Genomic DNA, 10,855 nt, shown 5'->3' on the forward strand with positions numbered 1-10,855 from the left:
CATGCCCCGCTCCCCCCATGCCCCGCTCCAGGCCCGCAGGTAGAAAACCTGGTTGCAAAGAGGGTTTTTCTGCAGCTCCTCCAAGTGCTTTGGCAGCTTAGGAACCATGTAAACAGCAGGACAGATAATAAGAAAACTGACTCAGAGGGAAAAATCTCATGTCCTCCTGCAACTGAAGATAAACAACGCTGGTAAACAACAGCGGCTAAAAAGCTGAGTGATAGGAAAAACAATAAAATAAAGTATCTTGAGAGCAATAACGTTTACAATAATATAATTCTGAGCTACTGAAGTATACACAAACTAACCAGTGAGCAACATTATAAAAAATAAAGTGATATTAAATAATCTGTTCAGCCTTTTTGTCACCTGCAACAAATTAGGCTTTCAATATGCAAAACATCTTCCTTCCAGAAAAACAAATGATCATGATTTCATTTAATTGTAATTTAATGAGGCATAATGTATTTTTTAAAGTGATATACACCAGGTGTGTGGTGAGGAAACTGGCCCAGCCAGACAAACCCTACTGTTTCTATTTTTGAGAAAACCCTAAAACCAGCCAGGGACTGTTTTCATTTCTGCAAATTATGTTTCTGCTGGAGGGGGTGAGGGAGGGAAACCCACAGCATTTGTACATTTGTTATAAAATTCCATTGGCTAAACTAGCTCATTCCAACTTACTTACATCTCACATATTAAAAAAAAAATTTTAAAAATTGGCAGTTTGCAGAGTAACCAACTCTGCAATCCTAAAAGAAGATCCTCGGGGACTAGAAAGTCTCAAACTCATTTTAAATAGCCAAACAGATCTTCTATACCGAACACAGCTCTCAGGATACATTTTAGGATATGTAGCTTGATAATGTCTTTGCTTTTCCACTCCTGTGCATCATTTTTAAGGCAGTTGCTGAAGAGGCAACTGATGGAAAGTTTAATGTTCACACAGGCCGTGTTCATGAACGAGGTGTGCGCTCACCCCGAGACAAGGACTCTGCCCAGGCACGGTTTGGTTTACACTTGGAACTTGCACCATTTTTTAAATTACACACTGGATCCATAATTGACTTAAAAAAAATAATAACCAGAGGTGGAAAAAGAAGCAAATGTCCAATCAAAATAAAAAAGCCAATGGAGCTATTTAAGGTAGGAGTAATTTTGACAGTGTTTTTTCAAACTAGACGAAATCTAGTCCTTCAAAACCAAGCCAGCAAAGTCACTGTCTTGGGGGTTTGCTTTGCACTCATTCTATGAAACCCTGTTTGTGAACTCATTTCTTTTATTTTTATTAACTACAGAATTTCCAGGACGAACAAACCTCATTGACAAGAAATCTTTTTTTAACCAACTTCTAAAAGACGATGCAGTACAATGTAGAGCGAATGTTATTCAAACCGACTCCTACATCCAAAGGACCAACTGACCAGCCACCAAGGCAACCCAAAGGCTTGACCAAAGCCCACAGAAGGAGAGCGAAGCCTTTCTGCCTTCTTCCCGAAGGGCTGTGGCTCAGGCCTGGAAAGTGTGTAAATGAGATCTCAGTGGGACAGCAGACTGCACTACCAGTGACCGAACGCAGGACAGTTTTGCAACCAGAGCTTTTCAAAAGCAATCTGGATGGGGGTGAGGAGGTCATGCTGGAGTGCAGCCCAGACACTGATGTCCTGGGGACGGCGGAGGATGAGGGCCATCAGGCAGCAGGAGACTCGCGAGCACTGGCCAGGACCTCACACGCGTCAGGTCCGATGACTCGGATGGGAGCTCTGCTCCCCCTCGTACAGACCTAAGCAATGCGTCTACGAGAGCAGGCACTAAGGTTAAAAAGGTTCAAAACAGGCTTTGGACAATCAAAACGCTGGCCAAGGCAAAAACTTAAATAAACTCAACTAATGTGCTAAACCTCAGTTTTTATGTTGTTTGTAAGGAGATTTTATATATATATGTGAAAGACTAAAAGAGCATAAACACTTTTTTCATACTTTCGGTTTATTTGTGCCTTTCCATACTTCAGCTATTGCCAAAAACAACAGAGAAAATGCTGAAATACTAGAAAAATACTGCTCCTATAGTACTTAAAGCTCGAAGTACTTTAAGCCCAGTACTTGTAACTGACAGTCTCAACAGCAAAGCTATTCTGCTTCCCATCAGGTATAGATGTGACTCTCATCAGGATCACAAAATGTAGAGATTTATTCAAATTCAACATCTGAATCTTAAAGATCAGTGATGTGAACCTGTCCCCTCTCAGCATCCCAGTTCAGCACACGAGGCCTATTTCCAGCATGGAAGGCAGGTCTCAGGGAACCCCTGGTTAGCTACTCATTCCTTCTGAACTACACTGAAATCATACCTTCAGCATACAACAACAAACTTGATTTTGCCAGGCTAAAATGGCTGTTTAAAACTGACTGCTACTTGCAATTGAAAGCTAGAGGAGGCAGGTCAGCCCAGGGTGCAGCAGAAGCACTAACTTCTCATAACGCTTCAAGGAAATAAAGGAACTCCACCTGCTGTGTTTTTCTCACGTCAAGGCAGGCTTTTACCATGACGCCTCTTTGCCTCTCTGCATTTACTCCAGGTCCCACCTTCAATATTGCCTTTTGGGCTGAATAAGATGTATTCAACAATTCTAAAAATACTGCTCGTTGCCTCTAAGTATACAGCACGCGACAAGAACCTCCATATGAAATACTTGCAGGCTTCTTAGGACACCAGCTCATTTTCAAATGCTCACTGCTTTGTTTCCATTCCCTTGCACCTCCTCCTAATTCCAGCTAGGATACAAAGCAGAAGTGCTGGAAGTCTCTTAGAAATGCTTATCCTAGCAACGTGTCCAGTCCAATTTTGCTGAGCAAAATTGCTCTAGGTAATCAATGGAAATTTTTGAGTGGTTAGCCAAAGCAAGCACCTTCATATCCATCCTGTCACAGTTTCCATCGGGCAAAGCTGTGTTTGCACCCTGTTCCCTGACCAACTCTTCTGTATCAATGGGCAAAACGTGCAGTGCCACGTTCATGTCAGTTCACATGAACTTCAGAACTCAAAGGACTTTGACTGGTTTTCCATCGGTGCAAATGCGAGACCAGCTGTCTCCCAGTACCCTTCAGTGTAGCTGAATGCATCACATCAGTCCCTCATTTAAAAGCAATCTCCTGATCTCTAGACTCACTGCCTACAGCCAGAGTATGAGCCTCGTTCTTAAACTCATTTAACTAATGCTAAAATACATACATCTCAGGAGAGAGATGCTTAGGCACGAAGCATTTAGAGGCTGATTTGAATAAAACTTATACAGGGTGCAACAATGACAATTTGATTTTTATTATTAAAAATGAAGTGTTTAAATCCTCAAAGAAAATGCCTTTATTGCATTAGTTTAATAAAGCCTCTTTTTTATTATGGTATCTCTTTTTATGAGGGAAGACAGGATGCACATGTGGAGCTGAATGTGGGTGCATGGGGAAAAGGAGGCAGAGAAAGACTGACCACCTGCAGCCACAAAATGCCACCATTTGTATGACATGCATGTCAAACCTTTATACTGAAATATGCCAGAAAATGAGAAAGACGCACAGCTCGTGCACACTCTGTATATCTGTACATTTGCTTCCAAGGCTCAGGACTCCTGTGCATCAGCTGAGCAGGCAGCAGCCGCCTCCTACAAGCACACATTCTGAAAGCCTGACTCACACGCTACTTAAGATCTTTTCATTCAGCCTATTGAATACAATTAAGTTAATTGAAACTGAAATTTTGGGCAGTGCAAAACCCACTGTTGGAACAAATATCCCATGTACCAAAAATCTGCAATTTATTAAATTAAGCACTTCCCTTACAGACTGCCTTCTTTCCTGCGAGTACAACAGAACGCTGCTTGTGCCACATTACACACAAGAATAAAACAAGCAGGCAGCATGAAAGGGTTTCATGCAATAAGAGAGAGTTTTCTATGGGGAAAAAAACCAACAAAAAAATCCCCCCCCAAACTAAAACCAGAACCCTTCCTAATTGAAAGTCTGTGCACAATGGGGCAGACACCATAGCGATGAATGCAGCATGACTGTCTCACTAGATACCAGGCAGAGAATTAAAGCTGCTTGTCTTCCTCCCACTTAAGTTAAAGGGAAAATTATTAGCAAAAGGAATTCTGTCCAGGATTTGGCTCACAAGCAAGTAGAGGTGGAAGAGTTAGTTATTTCAACAAACTATATTTCTAATCTTAAAGCCTCTTAGAGGACCTTTTTCTGATCCCACTTCAGTTTGGGGGAATTTTGCCAAAGAAAGCAGAATTAGACATAAATGAGGAGTCACCACCCACCTCCCTCCTTGCCTGCCTCCAAAGCCTTTCTTTGGAGCTTCCTTACCAACCACGCTCCTGCTCTCAGAGCCCCCAACCCCTCTATACCTCACTGGCAACACCTTTGCACGCCGCAGAAGCATTATTTCCCCCTTCCTCATTGCAGGAGCCTGGACTTGCCCACAGTCACACCAGAAGCTGGGGCACCATCCAGCATCGATCCTGCCTTCCCCTACGCCTCAACCCACTCCTGCAGCCAAGGTGCGACCAAATCCCCTGAACAAGGTGGATCAGTTTACTTTATTTTGTCACAAATTTCACTACATCCGAGGCTGATAGAGTTTCCTCTTCCCTGTGCTGTTACTTCCTTTAACCCAAAGAGGCACGGTTGGGCACCAGCTAAGCTGGGCAGGAGCCGAGCTGGGTAAGCGCTGCCTTCCTATCTGCAGGCTGGAAAGCCAAACGCTCCTCACCCGGAGCTACTCCGGGCGGGAGGGAGGGAGCAGTGCTCTTTGGGAACAGAGTTAGAAGCATGTATCTGTATCTGGTACCACAACTGTTTCATTCAAAAAGCCTCAGGTTCATGGATATTTCTAGTTTCTGAGGCTGTTCAGTAAAACAAGCACTGGCCACTTGCCCAAACATTTTACTAGTTTTGGCTATTATGTCAAAACATTGGCAAAAAAACTTGCTTAAAAAAGAAAGAAAGATATAAACAGAAACACTCATTCAGTCTATGGGCTTTGCAGTCCACTGGGCACTCCCAAGGAGGAGGAAAGCAGTTCACTGATCCAGTGATTTAGACTGTCTGGGCTCTTACAAACAGCCTGACCAACCATCCTGACTGCAACTCCATGAGCCTGCAGCAAAGAGGGATGCCGAGCAAGCGGGGAGAGGAAGGAGAGTATGTTCGTTTTCCTTATGCAAGATTCAAATGACCTATTTTCCAGCTAGGATTTTGAAGAGCACGGATCACTCCGGCGCCTCTTTTCCAGAGAAGGACAAGGTAAATCCGAGAGAGCATTTTCATGCATTTCCTTTAAAATAGTCCTCTTTCTTCTGTAACCATCACCACCTGCCCATTTCTCAATTTATTACAACCTGCAATAAGCAAGCTTTGGTTATTACCACTTTTTGGTTGCGACCCAAATGTTGTATTAGGAGACGCTCTAGTGCGAGAGGGAGATGGCACAAGGACTCTGCCCTGAGGATGGCCAAAATCCATGTGTGTATTCTCCTCCAGGAAGAGGTCCATAGCCTTGGTAACAGCTTTGGCCAGCAGTCCCCTTGTCCTGCCTCCCATTTCACAGTAGCTCAGCTGGCCAACCTGAAGGGTGCTCATGCTTTTAGAGGCTGCTAGTCACCTAGAAGTTATCTTGATTTAAAGATGGTCCATGCTTCAGCCAGGTGGGCATTTTTGGAGAACTCCAGCCTGCACTGACCGTCCCTTTGATTTTACTGCACTGTTTGAGACCAATGAGGGACAGCTGCTCCCCCTGCGCATTAAAACCTTCTCATCCTCTGCAGCCTATATCTTGGAGGCACTTCCTTCACTCTGGCCTCTTCAAAGCTTTGACTGCTTTTAAAAATGTGCACAGGGCAATTCCAAGTATGAGGTGCATCTGCTCTGCCTCTGACAGTTGCGCTTCTCCTGTGGAATTGCAGCATTAATCAGACTTTTCCGTATTTTTTTCTCAAGATTGAATGGTTTTATACAATCAAAAAGTGCCGAAGTCTTACAGAAAGCAAAGCTTTCGCTAATGACTTTTAATAGCAACTTCAGCTTACAGCTTGACTGCATGTCAACATGCTTTATGAAAATGCCCTCCATTTTAAAATAAAGATATCAGGTATGACCATGTACCTCTCAAGTGTTTGATGGGCCTCATGCAGCTCTCTGCCTTCCATGCAAACCCACTCACACTCTTGCACGCAAGGATGCATAGTTTTCCATAAGCGAGCTATTAATTCATAGCAGCAGTCCAAACAAATGGAACAAACTGCTTCAGTAAACACCACATTCAGATCAAGGAGCCTGCAAATTTCCAACTTATGGGTCACAGGCCAGCAGAGCTGCATAAGGCAGCCAAGGCCAAGGATCTTGGACATGAAGAACTTGGGCACAAACCATGCAGTTACACAAGCAAGAAACTGAACCTTCTGCCCCAGCAATACTGCTAGCCACCTTAGTCATGGCAAGCTTTCTCCCCTGTCTTGATCCTCCCTTCCCTGTATGAGCCAGTGGCCCCCCTGGTTGCCTTGGAGGGAGGGAAATGGTGGCCAGCTAAGCGTAGGGCCAGGAATATAAACATCCCTTGTGTGTTGTCCTCTCTGCCTGCATCGTACCCGTCTCCACGGGGCTCCTGGAACAGGGCAGAACAGCCCCGGCTCCACTCCTTGGGCTACACCACCTTCTTGACAAGTTTGAATAGTGACTCACTGCAGTCCACAAGAGAGGACCATACCTGGAGTTAAAAACTGCCGTGCTGCCAGCTTCCACAAAAGAAAGGAAGGCTACATAGAGCCTAAGAGGGTGTCTTTCCAATGTACACCATTCTTATAATCGCTGAGCAGGCTGTAGGCAACACCAGCTTAAACAAACATGGTAGTGTGTACCACCATTTTAAATGTTTTGAGGGTTGTGTAGGAATTTCCTACTCATTGGAAACGGTGTCATTAAAACCACCTTCAATAACTATATTGTCTCTATGGGTCTGAGAACTCTCTTCTACCTGTCCTGTTTGCTGAATAAACAGGCATTTAGATTCCACAGTAGGGTGAATTAAAATTGTGACATTGACTCTCTAAAGATAAAATGAAAAAAGGGGCAGAGGTCAGCCCAAGGCATTTACTAAAAATCAGTCATACACACTGTGAGGGTTCTTCATACCCAGTTTCAAATAAATCTGAAAATGTTCACTTTGGAACTTTCTGTTTGAAAGAAACCCTCTTCATGGCTAACAGCCTGGGCCAGCACCTAGCCAAACACCCGTGCAGCTCTCCCGCCTGCACTCAGGTACGAAGCTGCCTGATATTCAGTCCCCATCTCAGAGTGGGACCTCAATGGAAACGCTGTGCCCCAGGAAATGCACAGGATTTGTCACAGAGCCTGAAGCGCTATGTTTTCATACATGTGTTTGCAGACAACATGTCCACAGGTATAACCAAGTACTGTTGTCTTAAATTATGTATTTCCAACTTTAAAAGGAAGATTTGGATGTTTCACAAAACATACACTTGCACCTCTCCTTCTTCTGACCCTCCTCACGTCCCCCTTCCCACACACCATGCATACATACATGTGTCAGCCATTTGTTCTGATGGATTTAGCCTAGTTTGGATCAAAGCTTCCTCTACTTCATTTAGCAGATTTGCTCAGATGGAAGGTCCCAGGGGAGAAATAATGTTAGTAAGAGGGGGTTTTTCAGCATTGAGTATGTAGGTCATTGGACTTTAAAATAAATTAGAGAATAGTTTATCTATTAAACAAGCCTCACAGTACATATTTCATGAAGCTATACTTAATTATAGGCTAATGTGCACCACAGAGCTACCATGAAGAAAGATTAAGCAGTGGCCCATAATGCAGTGATTAATACAATTATTAGCTGGCTGGCATACAGCATCTATTATTTGGTACCATCATGAGAAACAACAGACCTCCAGTTTCTAAGGCTGGCACTTCCTGTGAAATGCCACAAACCCATGTTTCTCTCTTCCAGGGAGAAACGCATGTGTCTCTGCACCTCCTAAGGAGAGAATCCTTGGAGGCAGCAGGGGGAATACAAGGTGGTGAGAGCAGACTTGAACTTCCACTTCAAGTGCCTTTTACAGAGTTTGCTTCTCCACCATGGGTGTGTGGGAACATCCCACATCTTCTACTGTGCAGCGCAAGGCTGACTGCCTTCTTAATACCTCAAATAGTCTCTGACACGAGAGGAGATTGATTTGAGTCAGAATTAAAAGCTGTGGATAGGGAAACGTAAATATGTACCTACACTCTCTTGCTATGGTGATGGCTCCTAGGGTCATGATGCACTACATGTAAGATCCACTGGTCTTCTATATTAAGGTCCTCTAGACTAATGAAACACAGCTGTGACGTGAGATGAGCAAATCTTCTATGGATGTTTAAGACTTGCCTGTTCTGGAATCAGTGTCATGGACTGCATAGTACATCGTATTACTTATGATGGAGGGCTAAGTAGTAGGTAATTTATTTCTTTTTATATGAAATTATGTGTCTGATATCTTGTAATGAAGTGATCAACATCAGGAAGATTTTTTTTTTTAAAGAAAAGCTAGAGAAGTTAGTGCATCCTAAAATAAATGTCAGCAGGAGGACAGGAGGACTGAAAAAACCAGTGATACTAGTACCCTGAATTACAGACCCCGTTTTATTTACTGAACTCAAATGTAAACTGGTCGGAGGGCAGAGCATCACATCCCATTTCCAGGTGCATTCCTGTCCAGGAAAGATGCTTGGCACCTTCTCAAAGGACATTACCTTGGCATGTCCGCTCAGGTCTGTGCTCCCGATGAGTGAGCCCAGCCTGGATGGCTACACACCTGGTGTCCTAAGGGCATTTGAAAATGCTGTCAGGTGTGACTGGCCCACAGTCACACTGCCAGGAGCCACTAAGTTGGGAAGAAACCACATTTCATCCGAAGACCTGTTTAGTGTCCCAAAACCACTAGATCCATGCCAGAACACTGCAGGAGGTGCAAAAAGGAAAAAAAAAAAACCCAACAAACCCACCCCCAGCCCAAGCCTCCAAACCATACTGCAGCTGATTTAGTCCAGATTTCAGATTATCTGTCAAGAGTGTGGCGCAATCTCTACTGTCGCTGCTAATAAACACCACAGGCAGATGCAAAGCTGTGCCACTGCTAGGAAAAGGCCAGAGAGGTCTCTCTCACATGCTTGCCTTTTCCCTGCTATCCTAGAAAGTCAATCTGCAACGTCTGGTCACTGATATGCAAGGCCTGGGGTTTCCTATACACACAGAATCAAAACCTTGCCTCCTTTTGAATACTATAGCAGAACTGTCAATTTAACATACGAGTTGTATGACAGCTTTCTCACTGGGGGATGAGGTTTTTGTTTAATGGCAAACTTGGGCATTACCAATCCAGCTCTCCCAATCTGGCTAAAGCAGAGCTTCATGTTCAGTGACAGTGGCAAAACCCTCACCAGCAATGTTACTGCTGACCTCTCGCTCAAGTTCAGAATATGTCATTCTGTCAATACCATCTACCTTGATTATACCAGGCTTTATATACAACGGGTTATGATCCCAGAGGGATGAAAAGCTTTTCCAAATTAAAAGCAGCATTTTAAAGAGGAAATACTCATACATTCCTATGTAGTTTTCATTTGATATCCTCAAGGCTAACCCCAGAATTCAAAGTCATGTTGATTGGAAGTGAATGTTTTTTCTGAGTGCAGCCATCTTAGGAATTTAATGGAAGAAGGGAAGTCATAAAAATGTGCTCCATACTTTAATTAGTTCCCTTATAACATGGCATTTCCAAAATGGCAGCGCCAAAGAAAATCATTAATCCAGAAGAACAGACAAAGGCACTGTATGGGGCAAGGGACAGACCTCCAGGAGACACAGACACGCGGCCCTTGTTTTCTCTTGCTGGTAAAATTTACCTCAAAGACCAGCTCTGATTGCACAAAAGAAATTTATACCAATATTAAGTATGAAGCCACTTTCCATTTCTTTAGCCTTGTTACAGAGTATCACAATTGAGAGATCATACTTTGAATGCCTTGAATGGTATCTGGCAGTAGGATAAATGTAAATGGCTTGTCTTTCTGAACACGTGCTGACCCTGGGTACTCCAGGTGCTGGGCTTAAGCTGACACTATCATGCAATCATTTCAGTATCTGCATTTCACTAAGCGAGTGAGAAAACCTGTGTCAGATGTATGAAAGTCACCATCCCTGGAAGTATTTAAAAGACGTGTAGATGAGGCGCTTAGGGACATGGTTTAGTGGGCATGGTGGTGTCGGGCTGACGGTTGGACTCGATGATCTTAGAGGTCTTTTCCAACCTTAATGATTCTATGATTCTAAAGCAAACACGATCTGCTGCAAATGGCAGACATCTTTCCCAGCAGTCAGTCTTTAGGCCTATGCACATTTAAAACTGTGGCAGTAGCCTCTGGCACTAGTTGTGGCATCAGTTGTACCACAGGAAGGAATTGAGAAAACGACAGAAGCCCAAAGACACCTCTGACTCTCACAGTCTCTTGTTACCTCTTCCTGGCCATCAGGCAGGGGCAGATGTATAAGTTTATAACCACAGAGAGGAACTCATGGAAGAACTCACATGAGCAGAATTACCGCTAGAGAACAAAGCTCAGGTAATGGCACAGAGGTGACCAAATGCAAACAAACAGCTGTTCCAGGAAGAAACAGTCTTGTTCAATCCTGACAAAGAGACTAGGGGAAGAAAGAGAGGATGGTTTGACCTGTTTCTGTGGCACACCTCCTGCCTTGATCTGCAACAACCATACAGCCCCACAAGAGCCACAACTTTGCCCCC

This window comes from Fulmarus glacialis, unplaced genomic scaffold, assembly GCF_000690835.1.
Source record: "Fulmarus glacialis isolate BGI_N327 unplaced genomic scaffold, ASM69083v1 scaffold39547, whole genome shotgun sequence".
NCBI classification, from domain to species: domain Eukaryota; kingdom Metazoa; phylum Chordata; class Aves; order Procellariiformes; family Procellariidae; genus Fulmarus; species Fulmarus glacialis.